This window comes from Neomonachus schauinslandi, chromosome X, assembly GCF_002201575.2.
Source record: "Neomonachus schauinslandi chromosome X, ASM220157v2, whole genome shotgun sequence".
Lineage (NCBI taxonomy): Eukaryota > Metazoa > Chordata > Mammalia > Carnivora > Phocidae > Neomonachus > Neomonachus schauinslandi.
The window spans coordinates 105,418,112-105,437,894 of record NC_058419.1 but is presented as its reverse complement, the minus strand read 5'-3'; positions in this window follow the sequence as shown (position 1 = coordinate 105,437,894).

Genomic DNA, 19,783 nt, shown 5'->3' with positions numbered 1-19,783 from the left:
ATTTTTCATTTGCTTTTCTTAAGATGAACTCCAAATCTTGTTCCTAGATTGATTTTTGCCTTGGTAACCTTCCTTAAGGTAAGGGTTGTTTTTTCCAAGACATATGCCTTGTAAATTGGCCTCCCAGAAAAGAAGATGGTCTGTAAACCTCTATGGAGATTAGTTACGATCTGCACGTGACTGTCAGTGCAGGTCAGCTGCAAGGTTGCCTTAGATGCCTCCTGTCCCTCGCTCCCACCCATGCAAGGAGAATGGTAATTGCTTCCATGACTGTGATGCTTGAGGGACTGAATACTGCTACTGTTGTTGTCATTTAGCTGGAACCACAGGCTTAGATCTCAACACTTAACCCAGCTCTGGAAGGTCCTGGTGCTTCTTCCAGTTATTAATGCTGAGCTGACAGAGATAGAGTTGGAGGCAAGGTTTGGTAAATCATAGTATTATTCTGGCTTTTGATTACACTTAGGCAGAGGCTGGGGCTTCCCTAATCAGGCTCAGATTTGACATCTAGCCCTGTTAGATTTCTATGAGCTTCCCTAAGATGAATGAACAATGGGAGACCTGCACATCTGCTACTGACCCTTTCTTTGATTTGTTCCCAAAGAGCACTGATCTGATGTATCTGGTGTAGGTATTGCTTGGCCATTTGCACATTGTTCTTAGTCCCCATTTTACTTTGTGTTAAGACAAAACTCGGGTCATTTTCTCTTTGGACTCTATCCTTGATCAATCAGCTGGTGCCTATGATACTGTGATTTATGATAAGAAATTTTTCTTTGATCTTCATTTCTGTCCCTGGTTTACAGCTTCTAAATCTCTTGTAGTTTCCTAAACCATAAGAGCAATGGGAGAATCTTCTGTTAAAATATTTGGTCTTTTGTCCTCAGATAGTTCCAGTTCCTGAAATAGCCCCAAGGTAATAAAGGTGAAAAGAGGGCCTTCTTATTCATTACAAGCCTCTTTGAACCTTACCCAAATTTATGATGTGACTTTTGGAAAGCCCCTAAGGAGGGGAGGTTGGTTGTCCGGAGACCCAGGCACGTGATGAGAGGATTGGAACTTTTAGTTCCGCTGCCTGACCCCCGGAGAGGGTTTGAAAGTTGAATTGATCATCAATGGCAAATGCTTTAATCAGTCACGTGTATATACTAAAACCTCTGTAAGAACCCAAATGGACATGGTTTGAAGAGGTTCCAGGCTAGTGAACGAGAATGCGTTTGTATGTTGGGAGGGTGGTAGACCCCACTTTCCCTGGGGACAGAAGCTCCTGTGCTTGGGACCCTATGTATCTCTTCAGCTGACTTTTTGTTCAGATCCTTTGTAATAAAAACTGGTAAGCTAGTACATGGACTAATTTCCTGAATTCTCTGAGCTGCTCTGGCAAATTCATCCGAGGAGGGTGTCATGGTTACCTCTGATTTATAGCTGGCTGGTCAGAAGCACAGATGTATTTGGCACAGAAGCACCTGGATTTGGGATTGGCGTCTGAAATGAAGGAGGGGGTGGGGACATTCTTCTAGGACTGAACACTTGTGGGATTTGAGGCTCTCTCCAGGGAGATGGTGTTGGAATTGAGTTAAATTGTAGGACATGGCAGCTGGTGTGGAGGAATTGCTTGATTTATGGAGAAACCCACACATCTGTTGTCAGAAGTGAAGCAATTTGGAGTATTGACAATAGAGGAGACACATAAGAATGTATTTTCACCTAAAATTACCTAATCTGAACCCTTCAATTTTCGGTTTTACCACCTACAGTGCCATCTTCCGTGGTGATTGGAGTCTGGAGTCACTTCTATCAAAACTTTTTCTCATTTTTCTCATTCTCAAAGACCTCTTAAACTTCATGTCTAATACAGAGCCTTGTATTAATGAGTTTAGGTGATTCACATAAACAAAGAAGAGACCTTTTGTATTCTACAGTAAGCAGCACTTAATCTGAACCTCATGTCATCAGTTCTTACCCATATAACTCTCTATTGTGATTGTTCAGTATTCAAAGACAACATATTAAGTACATATCAATATTCCTCATTTTACTAATGTAAACCTTTCGAGGAGATGGTCAGTGTATGTGGCTATTATTTCACTTGGTGTGTGTCTGAATTATCATTTGAGGGAGTTGAGCACAATTGGAGGCAGACCCTGAGTTTCTGACATTCACTCCTATCCTTACCTGGTTAATCAATGTGATTTATTTTTATTTTAATAGAAATGACTTGGAGTAGAACTAGGAAGTGAACATAGAGAAATTGCTCTTGAGAGACAAAGATTTTTTTTTTTCAAGCAACAATAAAATCTTAGTAATTCTGACCAGACAGCACCAGAATTGAAGCAGCCTTTTCCTGACCACTTGACCCTGGTTCTGTCTACCTTTACTGGACTCATGTACTCTCTTCTAATGCTTGAGCACAAGCTGCCTCACTCTTTTCTGTTGCTCTTGCATGTAAGTGTCTGCTTTTCTCAGGCAGGTTCCCAGAAGGCTGAAGATGGGAACTGGTACATTGACATTCTCTTTGTCCCCTTCTTGTCATTATGAATGAGGTGAATTAATGAGAAGGAGAAGCGCTGTAATGAAAAGACAACTCTGATGTGAGAGATGAGTCCTCCTACCCTCATTCTATTTTTTTCTTCAGCCATGAGAGCATTCTTTTCACACAATCCCTTTCTCTCCAGGTACCGTTCTTAGAAATCTTAGATCAACTGCTCTCATTTTGCAGTCCCGGGCAGGCTGGGACTGTCATTCTGAATGGAGCTCTGATTTTGATTTTGTATATGTATGTAGCCCTTGCTTGACAGCCAGTTCCTGAAAAGAAATATTTCAGGGACGTCTGGGTGGCTCAGTCGGTGGAACGTCCATCCAACTCTTGATTTTGGCTTAGGTCATGATCTCTGCATCGTGAGATCGAGCCCCACATTGGACTCTGCACTCAGAGGGGAATCTGCTTCTCTTCCTTTCCTTCCCCCTCCTCCCACTTGCTCACGCACGCACACACTCTTTCTCTCTCAAATAAATAAATCTTTAAAAAAATGTTTCATTAATCAGTAAATATTTAGGCCTGCTTGAAAGGGGCCCCTGAACTGGGCCCCACAATTTTGAGGGCTCCCCTCAGGCCCTCCTATGGCTGTGCCATGTCTCCGAGGGAGAGGCATCTGTGGGCCTAAGGGGACGTGTTCACTCAGAACCTTCCCTCCCTCTTGTATACCATACTCCAGCGATGCAGGACCCCAGGGTGCCTGTTTAAAGGGCTTCACGCCATACTGAGGGTCTGCATGGTTATCTTCCCCAAGTCCACCCTCTCCAGGGCAGATGATGACACCAGCATGTGCACATAGGCCCTAGGAGTAGCGAAATGAATAACTGTGGGGATTTGGGACAGACCCAAGGTGTGCAGGCTAGGGTGTCCACACACGTGTGCACATTGGCTATGTGGAGCGGAGTAAAGTCAGAGGAAAAAAGAAGAGGGTAGGCCACAGGCTTTCCCATATGACCTCATTCTTACTCAAGGACTCGCAGATTTCTAAATTCAAACCTGGGCTTCCAGGTTGTTAAAAGACATCTGATAAGTAAGCCTCCGTGTGTACTCTTGCCCCAATCCCGCAAATGTTGGGAAAGGCTCTGTCAGCAGTGGTCCAAAAATTCGGTTTATTTATTTATTTATTTATTTTTTAATCTGTCTGTGTTTTTCTTCTTGTTAAATGGTGATGCCAAACACTACTTCTTGAAAGTAATGGGTTATAGGCTTTTTTTTTTTTTATCTGCGAGATGTTAAATGCCCAGGGTATCTGTAAACCCGCATTTAGACAAATCATCTTTCTACTTCACTCCAGGAGAGCTTATGAAAATAATAAACACTTGCATGGCTTCCAGTGGCCATCTGATCATTTATTAACAGTGATTGAGAAAAACAAATGATTTCTTCCATTAAACTCTTAGAGAATTTTAGGCAGTTGGAGATAATTGGCATTTCTTCCATGTGTTAAAGAGTGAGTTTTTAGCAGTGCGTAGAAGAAACTTTACGTTACCCATGATACTTAAAGAGATGTAAGAAATGATAGCTCAGATAGAAATGATAGCTCGGACAAACATAAAGAGAAAGCAAAAGACAAAGCAGGAGGTGCTATTTGGTAAAAACAACTTGGAGACAAAGCTGTCTGCTCACCTTGAGAGGAAAGCACTATGAAAATTCTCACAGTTCTTTAATTCCGGCCAGCTCTACATAAACAGTTATGTTGCTGCCCTTCCTGTTCTGTAGTTGTTACGAAGTTAGTCTCACTCAATTGAATTTTTATTATTATTTTGTCCCTGTCCTCGACTTTTAGAGAGGAATTTTTTTCCCCTCCTTCCAGCGCATCAGTTTTTCCCCTAGCACATTTTGTTCTAGGCAAATGTTTTATGGCATTATCACTGGGTTCTTTCACTCGAAAGTGGAAAGCACTGTAGTTGATTCATCTTCTTTGTCTTGTCAAACACTTCACTCATCTTGACATTTGCAGAATGCTTCAAAGGTGTGTCTTCTATTAGTAATATTAAATTGCATTTGTTCTTATGATTTTCAAGAGTTTGAATAGGATGCAGAAAATTACTAGAATATCTGATTTTGGCATTTGTTAGCCGGATGATGAATTGTCAACAGCCTTGGCTTTTTGTTCTGTTCAATGGAGAGAGAAAAGCGCTCTGAAAATAATACCTACTTAATTTCTTCAGAACAGTCATGAATTGACAGTGTATGTAGTGTTGGCTTTGATTATTCGACATCTCTGAAGTTTACATGCTAGGCCTGTGCGCCAAGTCGTTCAGGCTTCTCTTGACCCCTCCCCTCCACCTCAGCTTGGACCTCCTCATAAAATAGCACTTAAATTAGAACAGCAGTCTAAAGAAATACTTGTTAAGTTTTTATAAAATATCCTTAAAAGCAAAACAGCCAGTTATTTTACCAGCAAAGTAGTTTTATTCAGAAAGAGCACAGGAATTGCACTTTGGGATGTGGTAGCTATAGGAAACTATAGGAAACTGTAGGCAAGTCTGGAGATCAAAGGAGAGGAACGTGAGAAAGAACAAAAACAAGTTGGGAGGGGCTGCTTTGAATAGAAAGTCCATTGGAGGAAAGCAAGAATTCAGGGTGGAAATGGTTTTTTGTTGTTGGCTGAGTTGAGTTTTCTTGTTGGTTGAGTTGTTGCTGGACAAGGAGAAATTCTTCTTCCTGCTGGAACAGGAAAGGAGGCTTTTTCCTGCTGGGATCTGTCATCCATGAGGAGTGGTAGGGTGTGAGAGCTCTCCCTTCTCATCTCTTACCTCTATTTTAAATAAAATGTCCTTTATTCAGTTTCTCAGCCGTATTGTTTGTTTTAACAAAAAATTGGAAAGAACCTACAAAACCGTCAGTAGGACAAGAAACATTATGATATAGTCGTACAGTGGAATACTAGGCATCAAGGAGGACTAACTAAACCTCCGTGAATTAACACAGCCAAATCTCAGCAGAACATTGAGGGAAAAAGACGTTGCAAAGGGAGGCACACAGAACGTGTGATTGGCATTTCTCCTGCTCGGCAACATTGAGTTCTCCTCTCTGATGGGCAGCCTGCCGGCCTTTTATTTCCCTGTTCCCTTGAGGAAAGGTGTGGCCCCATGACATGCTTCAGCTAATTAAATGTGAGCAGCAGTGATGCCCGTCACTTGGTGGACGCACTGATGTGCTGCTTGTCGGTGTAGGGCTCTCTTTGCCCCCCGCACTGGTGATGAGAGGCACCTCGTGGGGTCAGCTAACCTGAGGAGTCGCCTGGACCTGCAGCAGAGGTGGAGTACGTGAGAAAGAAACCTTCATGGTTTTAAGCCCCTGAGATTGTTCTACTGAGAGTTTGGGAAGATGGATGTTCACTCACCAAGTTCACTTGGTTGAAGATGTTAAAGTCTTGGTGCTTCCAGTCTGCCCAGGCTCCGTCGCTGGGTAAGCCCTCAGGCAGGGAAACAGGGGAGCTTGGGTGGTTTAAGTGAGAATGATTCACATCATTATGATATGAATAGTCTGCCGCAGCTCTGGCTCGAGTCAGAGGTGGACCCAGGGAACATGGAGTAGCCTCTGCTATGGGCTCAGCTATATAGTCCAGTATATACACACGTGCTAGTTACTGGAAGCTACAGACGCTTTGTTTTGTTACAGTTTTTTTTGGGGGGGGGGCGGTAATTATTGTATCTTGGAAATGTCCAGCAAGAAGCATGAAGAAACCAGGTGAGCATGAAGAAACCAGGTTGTGGAAGAGAAAGAGAGAAGAGGAAATCACAGAAAGGACTGTGAGGACTCCAGACAATGGTGACAGGACAAGAGAGTGGCCAGTGGGAGGGTGTTGGTTCTCATTTCCTTCGTATAGTTTTTTTTTTTTAGCCCCCAATTAAGAGATGAGTTGTTTCTTGGGCACTTTCCCTGCATTTGTGTGTTGATGGCTTTCGGAGAATTAAAACAAGTTATACATGGCATCCGGCATCAGAGGAGTTGCTGTAGACTGAATGGTGAAGCAAAACAGATGGGCATTTCTTGCAAGTAAGTTAAACTTTATCCCAAATCATTGGAGCCAGGTATTTTTTGGACTTCATAATTTTTAGGATTTAGAAAAACAATATGGTTCAGATATTTTATATTACCCAACACTCCAGGAAAGTCTGGGATCATACCATGTGATCAGGTGCATTTATGCAGTAAAATAGAGGAATATTGACACTAAGTAAGCTAAGTAATTAGCCTCTTATAACTTTAGACCGCATTTTGTTGACAGATGAGTTCAGGTTGGCGAAAGTTTGACTCGCAATAGAGCTTTAAGAAAACATTTGTTCTCGGGGCCTAATGGATTTTGCAATTGGATGAAGAAAAGTAGACCAATATTAAACTACTCTTTAAAGTTGCTACAGGGAATAAATGAACTAGGAACTGTAATGTGGTGGCTAGCCTCCAAGATAGCCCTTAATGATTCTCATCGCCACACTGAATAAGGCTGATCTGTCTATCCAAGACCATATTGAAGGAATGACCCACTGTGACTTCTAAGGCTAAGTCACAAAAGTCACACCTGACTTCAACCTTGCCCTTTCTCCTGGATCACTAGTTCTGGGGAAGCCAGCTACCCTCTCATGAGGATGCTCACACCATCAGGCATGTGAGTGAGCAACTCTGGAAGCCCGCCTTCCAGGCCTTCTAATGATGACAGCCCTGGCCAACATCCTCATGAAAGACCACCTAGCTAACCTGTGCCCAAATTTCTGGGCCACAGAAACTGTAAGATAATAAGGTGTCTTAAACTCTTAGAAGTTTTTTTTATACAGCAGTAGATAATGAATATAGATTTTGATAACTGGTTGTGCAGTGCTGCCTTTCCAAAAACCTAAAATGTGGGAGTGGCTTTAGAACTAGGCTAGGGGTAAAGAAGCTGGTAGGACTTGGAAGGAGTGTTCGTGAAATCCAGGCGTGCAAGTCAAGTACTGGAGAAGCCGATCCTTCCAGCCCCAGTCAAGCTTTAGGTGATGGCAGCGCCAGCTGACAGCCTGACGGCAACCAACCTCAGGAGAGACTTGTAGGCAGAACCGCCTAGCTGAGACATTTCTGAATTCCTAACCCACGGGAACGATGTGCAATAATACATGCATACCTGGGACACATTGAAGGTTCAGTGTGAGATTGCCACAAAACAGCAAATACTGCAATAATGCAAGTCCAATGAAATTGCCGGTTTCCCGGTGCCTATAAAAGTTATGTTTACCCTATACTGTAGTCCAAATGTGCAATAACATGATGGCTAAAAACACATATTTTCATTAGAAAATACTTGATTGCTAAAAAATTCTAACCATCGTCTGAACTTTCAGTGAGTCCTAATCCCTGATCACCGAGCACCATAACGAATAGAGTAGTGAAAAAGTTTGAAATAGTGTGAGAATGAACAAAATGGGAAATAGAGACACGAAGTGAGCAAGTGTTGTTGCAAAAATGGTGCCCACAGGCTTGGTGCCCCCCTCCCTGGTACAGGGAGGGTTCCTTTCACATGCGAGATGTATTTCCTGTTTCCTGGAGACAAAGAGGGGTTTAGGGTATTCTGACATGGGCTGTTTCTTAAGGAACTTTTGTTTGAACTAATCAGTATGCCCTTGTGGCACGTTTTAGGACAGCCTTCCCTGTGTGTGAAGTGCAATAAAACGAGGTCTGCCCATAGATGGTTATTGCTATTTTCACTGGCAAAGTCTTGGGGAAGTTTGTTACACAACAATAAATGACCAGTGTATACAGTAATAAATAAGACTGAAGATAAATAAACTGTCGCTTAGAGGTCCTAGATTTTGTGGTTATTCTCTACAAGCCATAAATTACTGTTACTAAATTTTTGCTTGCTGTTGTCAAGAAAATATTTGCCACACTTGCTTTTCATGTGCATAGTATTATAAAACTCAGATTTACTGTTCATAGTATTTTGATTAACAATTTTTAAAGCTCATTCTCCTCTTAGTTACATGGGCATCAGCCTCCAAAAGCTGGTCTCTGTGTTTAAGAGAGAGCTATTCTCTTTTCACAGTGACTTTTTCTTTCTGTGGAGGCTCTCTTCTCCTTTCCGTTCAAGATCAAAAACAGAAAAAGCTGAAGTAAACAATACATGGGTATTCTCAAGACAACTAGAAGGAGAAAAAGCTTGTTGAGCAATTAGGTAATTAATTATCTCAGTCAGCGACTCCATTCCTAATAGAAAGTCCATGCCATTCAAGAGGTTTCTTCACGATGGTTTTCTTTTTTCTTTTTTTTTCCCGGTGTTCCCAGATTCTAGGAACTTTTTGTAAAATTTAAATAAGATTAATTAACATAGAGTATATTACGTTTCAGAGGTAGAGTTCAGTGATTCTGCACTACTAGGTATTTAGCCAAAGGATACTATGGTTTTTCACGGTTAGGATTCTAGTGGGTGTGCTGAGATGCTGGAAGAGGAGGGGTCGGCAAACTTTTTCTGTGAAGGGCTACAGACTCCGTATTTATTTATATTTATTTATTTATTAATTAAGATTTTATTTATTTATTTGACAGAGAGAGAGCACAAGCAGGGGGAGTGGAAGAGGGAGAAGCAGGCTCTCCGCTGAGCAAGGAGCCCAATGCGGGGCTCGATCCCAGGACCCTGGGACCATGACCTGGGCTGAAGGCAGACGCTTAACCGACTGAGCCACCCAGGCGCCCTATTTTTTTTTTAAAAGATTTTTTTTTTTTTTTTTTTAAAGATTTTATTTATTTATTTGAGAGAGAGAGAATGAGAGACAGAGAGCACGAGAGGGAAGAGGGCAGAGGGAGAAGCAGACCCCCTGCTGAGCAGGGAGCCCGATGTGGGACTCGATCCCGGGACTCCAGGATCATGACCTGAGCCGAAGGCAGTCGCTTAACCGACTGAGCCACCCAGGCGCCCTAAAAGATTTTTATGTATTTGACAGAGAGAGAGAGAGAAAGGGAGCACAAACAGGAGGAGCAAGAGAGGGAGAAGCAGGCTCCCTGCTGAGCAGGGAGCCCGATGTGGGGCTCGATCCCAGGACCCAGAGATCATGACCTGAGCTGAAGGCAGATGCTTAACTGACTAAGCCACCCAGGTGCCCCCAGAATTTGTATTTTTAGCGTCGTGGGCCATACAGTTAATGCCGCAGCTACTCACTTTTGCTGTTCGAGGGCAATAGTAGCCATAGACGAAGTGTGGATGAATGAGTGTGGCCAGGTGCCAACAAAAGTATTCTACAAACAGATGGCAGGCTGTGTTTTACCCACGGGCTTTAGTTTGACACCCCCATAGCATACTTGAAAATTTCTAACACAGAACAGTTAATAGTTCTTTCCACCTGGTTAATTCCAAAAGCTGCTTTATACAAATCCTATGACAAATTTAGGGACACAATGATTATGTCATGTACATAATGATAAAAGTTTGCAAAATGTGTTCGAAGGAATAACTGGAGGGACAGGTTTCATACATGAAGCAGATAAAGTGATGCTAGATACTTAATGAACAAGAAGCTCGCTTCACATTCTAATATTTAACATGTAGCTAAAAGGATAATTTCTCAGTGGCCTAGACTTTTAAGGCCTTTAACTTATGTCATGTAACAGCTTTTACCTTCTTTATTTTTAAGTTCTTTTTAAAGATTTATCTGTTTCTTTATTTGAGAAAGAGAGAGAGAGTGCATGTGAGTGGGGGTAGGGGCAGAGGGAGAGAATCCTCTAGCCGACTCCCCCCTTCCCCCCCCCCCCCCCGCCGCCGAGTGCGCAGCCCGACGCAGGGCTCTATCCCACGACCCATGAGATCATGACCTGCCTGAGCAGAAACCAAGAGTCGGACACTCCACCGACTGAGCCATCCAGGCGCCCCTTCCCTTTTCTAAATCTGGTAAGCTTAGACTTAAGATTGTTCTTTGCTTCTGTAAAGAACATTATTGGTCAAGCTACAATTTAGTTGAAGAAAATACCCCATATCTGAGGAGATACAGTTTTTTATGTTCACAGAGCCTCTTTCAAGTTTACAGAGTGATTTCATATAGAAAGTTTCATTTGTTCCTCAAAATATGCAAAGAAGAAAGCCAAAAATGCCAAACACTAAGACACTGCATTTTTATATCCCCTACCCCACCAAGGGGTTAGATATTTGGATAAACTAATACAAACAGAGAAAAAGAATAAAAACTGCCCACTCCGTGCTGTTTTCATTTGCTCAGGAGAATTTATAGTAACGCTGGTGCTTTCTAGCTCAAAAGCAAAAGAACAGGGTCTGCTTAGGGCAGAGCCAATGAGGCTCTGACCTGTCATTCTAGCAAGTCGCTCTGATCTAAGTAGGATTCAACTTCTGACCTGTGAAAAAGAGGTCTTGAAGTTTCTGGTGAAAGTTATTTTCAGTGGCATTCAATTTAGAAGCTGTCGAAATAAGCCCAAACAGACAATTGGAAAAAAATGTATAAATAGATCCACCAACAAGAGGGTAAACAAAATACAGAGATTGGAGGGATTACTAAACTGGTTGGTCATGCAAGACCAAAGCCAAGAGCTTATGTCAGACATAGATTAGATAAAATCACACATTTTTAAAGATGAACTTTGCATGTATTACTTTTTTTTCATTTTAAAATGCCCACATGTATACGATTACATACATACATGTATACGTACATAAATGGTTAGAAATACGATTGAGTAGTTAGAAAATAAAATCGAGTTTGTAATGGTTTGCTGCTACAGAGGAAGGCATAAAAATTCATTTATTGAAATGCTTGCCGGACCAGGAAGGCTGTGAGTGATTTTGAGGCCGTTTTGTGCCTCTGCTAGTGCGAAGGAAACCCTGTCCTTTGATGACAAGTATGTGTGGGAGGTAGAAATAGAGAAGCCCAGTGCAAAGCTAGCAGTAAGAAGAGCACCGGGGCTGAAAGCTGACCACTGAAGTTCTGATCCATACTCAGGAGAAGCTAAGCACGAAGGTGCCAAGAATGAATTGGGTACCGTGTGGTGGAGACCTGCCGCGAATGGGAATAGGAGGCCAGCAGGAGAGGCCACCTCATGCCACAGTAGCAGATTCACCCAGTACTTGATGCGTCAGTAGAAGACAACTGAGAATGGGTGTGGGGCTAGCAAGTTGGAACAGATGAAAGAACAAAAAATGAAGAGCAAATAAATAGAAGGATCGAGAAAGGGCAATTCCAAAGATATTGGATATATTTTAGTGGATTGCTTCTAATGTGAAACAAATATTTTTGCAAAACCTAAGTGTGAAAACATTGCATTTTCCCCCGTTGGTATTAAGATAGCATGCACACACATTTAGTGAGCTCACTAATAACGATGAAGATTTGTTGAGTACTCACCATGTGGCAGGTAAATGAACTTAGATGTATTAATTCATATTATCACAACATGTCTAGGGCAGTTTTGTTATTTTCTTTATCTTACAGATAGACAAATTGAGGGACAGAGAGTTGTTTTTGAAAGGAGGTGTGCTGGCTCCGGAGGCTTCATACTTAACTGATGTATATTTTATTTTGGCTCTTTGGTAGTGTGTGTGTGTGTGTGTGTGCGTGCGCGTGCATGTGTGTACGTGCATAAATGCTATATTTCAACTTCTGTTTAAAATGGCAGAGTCAACATGCATTTATGGTTTATCCCCCTGAGATCCCTACAAAATGAGAATAAAGATAAAAATAAGATAAAACTGCAAGGACAAAGAGAGGAGCCTAGAAGATGAATACCACAAAATGTTGGCAGCTGGAAAGCAGGATGACTGGTAACTTGATGGAGAGGGAGGGTGAGAAATAAACAGATGTATACCTCTGGACCCCCCCCAAAGGTTTCAGGGATTGGCAACATCTCTAAAAGTGAAGGGTGAGGAGGTGGAGTTGATAATAAGACAGACTTGGGTGTGGTTCTGATGGAGAAGCAGTCAGATTCCCTAAAGCCCCTCTCCCGCCCTGATACAATTCTGGGATTTTATGCTCAGGAGAGGTAACACAGGAGGGACCCCTGGTTTTCTCAACTGGAATGTTGAGTTAAATTTTTTAGTCATCCGTTACCTGGAAGAGAGACTTACAGTTTCTTCTCAACAGAGCAACCAGAGTGATCCTGAGAAAATGGCTTCTCATCTAACCGGAGTAAGAGCTAAAGTTTTTAGAAAGATCTACAAGGCCAGACAGGATCTGCTCTGCCCCACACCCGCTCCAGAATGTTTCCTGTATAATCTCATCACTGACTCATCGGCTCCTCGCTCATTCCACTCCAGTCACACAGGCCTTCTTGGTCTTCCTCCAACAAGGGGACCATTCCTTCCTTGTGGTGTCGACTCTGTCTTTTTTCTCTGTCTGGAATGCAATCCCCACAGAGATCGGTAAGCCTCATTCCCTCACTTCAATAAGATACTCAATTCAAATTCACCTTTTCAGGGAAACCTTTCCTGACCAACAGATCTAAAATGGCAGCCTCTCTTCTTGCTTTATTCTTTAGGATCCTACTCAATGTCACTTAACTTTGATTTCCTTCCTTGTAAAAGAAGGAAAATAACAAAAACGACTTATGTTGTTTATTGTTTGCCTAATAGCCTGTATATTTTACTCTACTTGTCTAGTTTGTTTGTCTAGGATAACAGAAGGTAGAAACAGTAGACCGTCAGCTCCATAAGGGCAAGGATTTGTTCATCTGCTTTGTTCCACTCCTGTATCCCCAGCACTTAGAACACCGCCTGACATGTAGCAATTGCTCAGTAATTGTTGATCTATTAATAACAGTATTCCAAGATAAAGGTGAGGAAATCTCTAGGAAAACAGGGCAAAAAGATTAAGTGAAGGAAATTAGGAGATAAAGTGATAAGAAAATTTTAGGTCCAATCTAAGAGATCCATGATCCAAACAAAATGCATTCCAGAAAGAAAAAAATGGAAAATGGAGGGGAGGATATACATCAGACAATAGAAAAAAAAAAAAGTCCTCAGGCATAAGTTTCCTATTTGAAACAGCTCGCTTAGTACCTGGGTCAGTGGTAGAAATTAGATTCACATCAAAGACCATCATTAGGACATTTCAGAACACCAGAGACAGAGAGAATTCTAAAAGTATGTAAAGAGAAAAAAGCAAATTACTTAACAAAGGATCAGTAATCATAATGTCCTCAGAGTTTTCAGTAGCAGTACTGGAAGCCAAAAGTCCTGCCTTCGAACTTCAGGGAGAAAATGAACATAAGCCTACGTTCTGTGCCATGCCAAGCTCTGAATTAAGTGTGAGTCTCCAATAAACATATTTTCCGACAGCCTGAGCCTCATAATAGTTACTAGTTGTGCATCCTTTATCAGAATGTTAATAGACAAGATTTCACAAAACAAGAGAATTAGATGTAGAAAGTGGAATATATATAATTCAGGAAAGGAGATCCAACACGAGAGACGAGGAGGGAATCCTCAGGGGTCCAGCCATGAGTATGCGGGGAGAACAGCCCATTCCGACTGGGGCAGGCCAGAAGTTGTGCGATGTCTCCAAGTGAAGGAACTGATAAATACCTGAAGTGATGGACCCTATTGAGAGGAGTTTTATAAAACAAATGGAAAGTTTGGGAATAAATTGATAATAAGTATATAGAAAACCATGAAGAGGCGCGACACAGTTATTCAGGGAAAAACAAAAGTTGTGCAAGGAAGGCAAAGTAGCCATAATAATATAGTCTGTGATTCAGCTATGAATAGTATTCGTGAGTCAAAATAATGCAAATACTCATTGATAAAACCAGAACTATGCTGTAGTTACCATGGTGGCATCTTGGAAGAGGTAGGCTGCAAATGATCCAAATCCGAAGCTTTCACAGTGGGATATCAATAAATAAGCTCTAAAATGAAAATATTTAGAAGTAGCAAAATAAGCATATGACTTAGACTTATGGAGTTAATATTTTTACCAAACCCAGATGCAGTTGTTGAAAGTGCTTATCCCTGGCCTGTGAAATGTAGTTGCGGGGGAGACTACTGTTCCTTTTAATATGATTATAGAACTAGATGGTGCTTTGAACTACGTGGTGAACAAGCTCAATAAATACCAAGGCAGTGTAGACAACTTCAGTAAATATGAAGACAGATCTGTTGTTTGTCTCATTTAATTTGGAGATAAAGGATTTTTTTCTTTCATAGTTAGACCCCTTCACACTCCAAAGTGGCCTCTTCATTCCCATGTCACTGTGACTTCAGAGAGGTGCGCTTTGAAAGGCTTCGCCAAGAACCCACTGCCCACCGCTTCTGAATTGTTCTTTTAGGGATAACTCAATAAAGGCAGAAGCTCTAACTTCTTGGATCTTGGTTCTAGTCCTTTTTTCACATGAGTCAAGGGCAATCTTGGCTTGCTATGTCTCTAGTCTTCTTTTTCTCCCTCTTTAAATATCACCTACTTTAAAACACTGAAATGTTTTAAAACAATCAAGAAGAAATGGGTAGGTGTAGTGGGCAGTAAATATTTTGAAAAGGTTGCGAAGGAATACTGAAATATAAGTGCCTCTGTTTGTTGAAACCATCTTCCCATTATGAATTATATTTTACCTGAAGCAGTGTAGGAGTCCTGTCTTTCAAGAAGCCACAAGTGTACTTATTGTAGAAATAGCTAGGTTCTAATGATCATAACAATTTTGAGGCTTTGGATTGAAAGCATAATAAAAATATCACCAGTGCTGTTGACTGCAGTAAAGTGTCATGGGTAGTACCGAATTGTGGCTTGTTTTTTTTTCTTTAAACTTTCGAAGATTGATATAAATTTATTTTCCATCTCTTTGTCCAGCTGAATTTAAAACGAAGCTAACACAAACTCCTTGTTTGAAAATATGCTATTGAAATTTCCATCTCATGCTGCTCCGAGTTGTGTTTCAAGAGCCCCCAGGAGTTTGTGGAAGGCACTATGATTTGAGATATAACTCAAATTTTATGGAAACATTTTAAGTATATTTCTGATTATATTTATTCTGAGTTATTCACCATTAGTTTTCCCCAAGCCACTTTGACTGTGACATGAAACACACACATTCTTTGTGGCCTACCCATTCTTTTGTAATAGACATTTTGGGTCGATGGTGCATTCACAATTTAGTTTTATCTCGGTTTCTTAAGCTAGCTGCAATGATGAATCTGTAATTAGAATAACCTTTCAGTTTGTTAATTTGAAAGGGTAACATGGTATCCTGTATTTAATATTTACACTCCATCTACTTGATGTAGTTTACAAATTAGAACACCATGAAAGATAGGACACAGAAGGTTAAAACAGAATCTAATTGACAGAAGCAGAAGAGGTAAATAATGTCAGGGACCAGAATTGAGCAGATGATAGGAAGTGGGGGGAAAAGTGTGTTTCTGAAATTTCTCATGGTGAAGGCTCCAGAGGAAACAATGTATTTGATAATGTTATTTTTTTTCTGACCACGCAATGCCCACACATTATTCCCTAATTTTTCCCTAAACAAAATTGAGTCTCTTAGCAGTAGGGACAAAAAGGACCGTGCAGGAATTTATTGTGTTTAAATGACATTAAGTCAACCTAGAGGCAATATTTTAAATTATGTTTTATAGGAGTAAAGCAGAAGTGGTGCTTAACAAGATGATTTTCATGTCTCCTCCCAATAAAAGGTAGAAGAGAGGATCATCCAATAAAAGCGCTTTGAGGGTGGGGTTGGAAGAAGGTGAATGCATTACAAGTCTGATCATCCTGAGAGAACTGATCAGGTTTTGGTTAATAACAGGTGACTAACCATGGAGGCAGTCTGGGTATTGCTTTTCCAGACTTAGCTACAGAATGATAGAAGCCTGAGTCTGTGTGAGAATATGAGGTCTGAAAACCGTGTGTGTGTGTGTGTGTGTGTATGCCTGCACATGCGTGTGGTGTGTGTGGGTGTATCTACACATGCCAAGGGGGGGCGGATAGATGAGGCAGTGGACAGCCGGCCCATGAGTATCATTGTTTAGTTGGCTAAACGAAGCTTTAAGTTCAAGAGCTGCTGGGGTTTTGATGTTCAGAGCCAGGACTTCCAGGCCCTGAGATGGGTTCTGAAACTTGATTTCCATACCTCAGTCCTGCTTTTCTTCTATTAAACAGAGACTTCTTTTGACCCTTTTAATGTCTGAAATCCAGACAAGATAAAGAAGAGCTGAGAGAGGAATAAGTTCTCTGGGAAGTGGGAAAAAGGCTAGACATGGGGTCAATAGTGACAACATCTAGATTTTAAATTGGGAGGTCCTCAAGTAGGACCTCTCATGGGCCCCGCCCCTGCAGTAGGATTGGTCCTGGAGTCAGGCATGGGTGAACTGTACAGATGGCCTTTGAGAGGCTCAGTGATGGAGGTTAGATGTGGGGTTCAAGGTGAGGAAACAGTGTTCACTGTCATCACAGTCATCAACAGATATTACACCCTGGACCTTGTCTTCAAGGTACTAAATATTGGGCTTTTTTTCATATGCTTTAACTCCCCCTGTGTTTATATATCTGTACATGCATTTTGGTTGCATTACCCAAGAATTTGCTTTTTGTTGGTGGAGGATCCACATTACCTCTTGTACCTCAAACACCTACTCTCTTTGTTTGCTGTGATGTCCTGAAAGTGGTGGAGGTCTGTGATGGTTAATTGTATGTGTCAACTTGACCAGGCTAAGGGATGCCCAGATAGCCAGTAAAACATTACTTCTGGGTTTGTTTGCAATGGTGTTTGCAGAACACATTAGCGTTTGAGTCAGCAGAGTGGGTAAGGAAGATTCCCTCACCAATGCAGGTAAGCATCATTCGGTCCATTAAGGGCCTTAAAAGAACAAAAAGGTGGAAGAAGAGTGAATTTGCTTTTGTTACTTGAGCTGGGATATCCATCTTCTCCTGTCCTTGGACATCAGCACTCCTGGTTCTTAGGCCTTCAGGTTTGGACTGGAGCTATTCCTCCAGCTTTGCAGGCCTCTTGCTTGCAAACAGCAGATAGTGGGACTTCTCAGCTCCATAATGAAGTGATCCAATCCCTCATAATAAATGCTTACCATATAGCTCTATATATCCTACTGGTTTTGTTTCTCTGGAGAACCCTGCCTAGTACACAGAGTCTTAAAAATACTTGAAAAAAAAATTTTTTTTGGTGAGAAAGAATTGTATACACCTGTGTAGGAAATATCACAACATAAAATGTAAAAATAAGTGAAAACTTCCAGGAACAGAGTATTTCCCAAATAGTATTCTGTGTTTACTATGTTCTATTGATAAGTCATTGACCAAGACAGGCAAGGTTTCTGCCCTCATCGAGGTTGCATTCTTAGGAAATCTCTGGGTGTAACAAGGACCAAGCTATAGGGGGAGATGGAGGGTGTTTATATATAAAGAGAGCAACATTAATAGGTTTAGTGTATACTAAGTGCCAGCTAATGGAGCTTGAATAATTACAGAGGGGAGGGAGAGATTATTTCAGGTAGGAGAGTTGTGTGAACAAAAGCGTGAACACAGGATGTAATGAGGAACCTACTTGTCTGGAGTTTAGGCCTTGTATATAGGAATAGAGAAGGATAACTTTTGAGAAGTAGGTGGAGAGCAACCGAAGACTTGTGAACGGGGAGGTGACATGATAAAATTGGTGTTAGCACAGTTGACATGGAAATCAAACCAGGAAGTAGGATGCTGTAGAAGACCAGAGATGGACTGAAGGAGATGCCAGTGGGAATGCAGAGCTAGTGAAACATGTCGGACAGTGGAAGGGAAGACTCAGTAGGCTTGGGACTAGTGAATATGAGGCCAGAAGGAGAGAGAAGAGTCAGGGATCCCTCCAGCATGTCAAACCTCACTGGTGAGATAATGAGGTAACATTTGGACAAATGGAGGAGTCCAGATGGGAGACAGTTTGGGAGGCTCATTGAGGAGGTATAATTTAGATATATACGGTCATGGAATTCGGGAATAGAAGAGTTATATTTATTCTAGCTTCATCTCCCCCCCCCCCATTTTCTCTTAACAGCATTTTCGAATAGAAAAGTTGAAATACTAGTACAGTTAGCACCTCTATATTCCATCCATCTAGATCTGACAATTTCCATCTTCCCTTTTTAGGATCGATCGATCTATCTATCTATCTATCTATCTATCTATCTATCTATCTGACTGAACCATTTCAAAACAACTTGCCGGTACAATAAGACTTTATTCCTGAATGCTTTAGCACAAATCTCCGAAGGACAGAAACTTCAGTTATGAAAGAATTTAAGACTATTAGATCTTCAGGTTACCTTATGATCCAATCTACTACTCTGCTCTCCTGCCACATCCCTTCCATGCTTATATATGGTATTTATTGGTTGGAGTGTTCAGACATATAAATTAGATTTGGGCAAGTAAGAAACAATATAAGAGTATAAAAGAGGTCTAGAAACATGGATAGGAAAAGATTTTGAGAGCTCAAAAAGGAGAAGGTGTGGGGCATCTATCTGGCTCAGTTGGAGGAGTGTGCAACTCTTGATCTTGGGGTTGAGAGTTCGAGCCCCACATTGGGTGTAGGGATTACTTACAAACATACATACATACATACATACATACATAAACTTGAAAAAGAAGATGATGAACAAAAAGAACAGTGGAGCAGAGATTTTATTTTCAGGGGAGAAATCTAGTGGTTGGATCGAGTTTTTCTTGGTGACATCTGACCTTTATGGATCATAAGGTCTGGTTAGGTCAAGACCATGTTTCATGATAGACTTTAGGGACCACCTCCTTTGTTTTTTATGACAACCGTACTTCTCACTGAAGAAAGCAGTATTTTGGATAGATATGTAGGTATACCTAGTAGTGGTGTTATTTTACTACTGGCCTAGTAAAAGCAGACAAATAATTGTTAGGAGATTAAGGTCTGTGTTAGGGTAGGGAGGATTTCAAGATTGGCCTTTGAACTCTTAATGGTTACAGTTGTGCTGTTGAAGTGCCATTCAACTTGAGAGCTGTTGGGAGAACACACCTTCTTAGTAGGAATAATTGAAGCTCTTGGATACTGTATTAATGTGACCCACGAGAACATGACTTGGGGGGAAGGGGCTCCCAGGGACTGATGCATGATTTATATGCTTAAAATAGAAAAAAAAAAAAAGGTCTATTAAGTATTCAAAGTTGCCTGACAAGCTGCTTTAGTTCAGGTATTTTTAGTGTCTTCACCTTTGTGATTTGTATTACATCTTTTACTTAGTGTTAGGTGTTTGAACAGGAAAAATTGAATCATACAGAGGATTATAGTCTAATAGTTGGATCAAAAAGCTTATAGGGTAAGACTTGA